Genomic DNA, 1768 nt, shown 5'->3' with positions numbered 1-1768 from the left:
AGTGATAAAACGAGCCAAACCAAGCAGAGCTGAGCTGTACTGAGCCAACCTGATTACACATCACCCATAGCTGCTGGAACCATCTGACAGGGACATATCTGAGGGTATGAGACTAGGCCGTCTCTGAGGCCTGCGCTGTTCTGCTCCCAGCCGCAGCCTCGTTAACCCCTGCATCTCTTCACCTGCTTTACTGGGTTAATACACAGAGGGAGAGAGAGGGAGAGGAGAGAGAGGGGGAGGGGCGAGAGAGACAGAGAGAGGGGGGAGTGGGAGAGAGACAGAGAGGGAGAGAGAGAGGGGGGGAGGGGCGAGAGAGACAGAGAGAGGGGGAGTGGGAGAGAGACAGAGAGGGAGAGAGAGAGGGGGGGAGGGGCGAGAGAGACAGAGAGAGGGGGAGTGGGAGAGAGACAGAGAGGGAGAGAGAGAGGGGGTGGGGGGCGAGAGAGACAGAGAGAGGGGGAGTGGGAGAGAGACAGAGAGGGAGAGAGAGAGGGGGGGAGGGGCGAGAGAGACAGAGAGAGGGGGAGTGGGAGAGAGGGTGTAACACCAATCAGACCCTCGACGACTGGAGTTGCCCACCCCTGGTCTAGAATGTCATTGTATGCTGTAGTGTTAAGACTTCCCTTGACTGGAACTAAGGGGCCTAGCCCGAACCATGAAAAACAGCCCCAGACCATTATGCCTCCTCCACCAAACTTTACAGTCGGCACTATGCTTTGTGGCAGATAGAGTTCTCCACGGGAACCCATTTCATGAAGCTCCTGACGAACAGTTCTTGTCCTGACGTTGCCTCCAGAGGCAGTTTGGAACTCGGTAGTGAGTGTTGCAACAGACGATTTTTTACACGCTAAGCGCTTCAGCACTCAGTGGTCCAATTGTGTGGCCTACCACTTCGCGGCAGAGCCGTTGTTGCTCCTAGACGTTTCCACTTCACAGTAATAGGACTTACAGTTTACCGGTGCAGCTCTAGCAGGGCAGAAATTTGATAAACAAACTTGTTGGAAAGCTGGCATTCTATGACGGTGCCACGTTGAAAGTCACTGAGCTCTTCAGTATGGGCCAATCTACTGCCAATGTTTGTCTATGGAGATTGCATGGCCGCGTGCTCGATTTCATACACCTTTCTGCAACGGGTGTGGCTGAAATAGCCGAATCCACTAATTTCAAGGGGTGTCCACATACTTTTGTATATATAGTGTATCTGAAAATAATCGATCAATTGAGGTTTACTGATCATGAAAAGCATGCAGTCACTTCCTGTATAACTCTGACCACTTCCTGTATAACTCTGACCACTTCCTGTATAACTCTGATGACATAAGTCAACGTGGAATAATGGGAAACGTGTCATTGTGACTCTGCTCTTCAAGAGGGGATGATATTAAACACCAAATAGTCATAACAGTTATTTAACAATCCCTTTAAAACAGCACGTATTCGTCAGTGGTTTTAGCGGAGCTTGGGGGGGTCTTCCTAACCCCCCAGATTGAATGCTCTGCACCGTATTGTGAGGTTGTATTGATAACGACCTATATAACCTCAGTCAGGGCTAGCGGAGTTAGCTACCGTAGCACGGCATCATGTTTCACACAGGGGCAGAGAGAGAGAGTACAGCTCAACGCTCATAACGACCTATATAACCTCAGTCAGGGCTAGCGGAGTTAGCTATCCTGGCACGGCATCATGTTTCACACAGGGGCAGAGAGAGAGAGCACAGCTCAACGCTCATAACGACCTATATAACCTCAGTCAGGGCTAGCGGAGTTAG

Source organism: Salvelinus namaycush, chromosome 38 (genome assembly GCF_016432855.1).
Source record: "Salvelinus namaycush isolate Seneca chromosome 38, SaNama_1.0, whole genome shotgun sequence".
NCBI classification, from domain to species: Eukaryota; Metazoa; Chordata; class Actinopteri; order Salmoniformes; family Salmonidae; genus Salvelinus; species Salvelinus namaycush.
The sequence above is the reverse complement of the archived record's forward strand: the minus strand, read 5'-3'. Positions refer to the sequence as shown.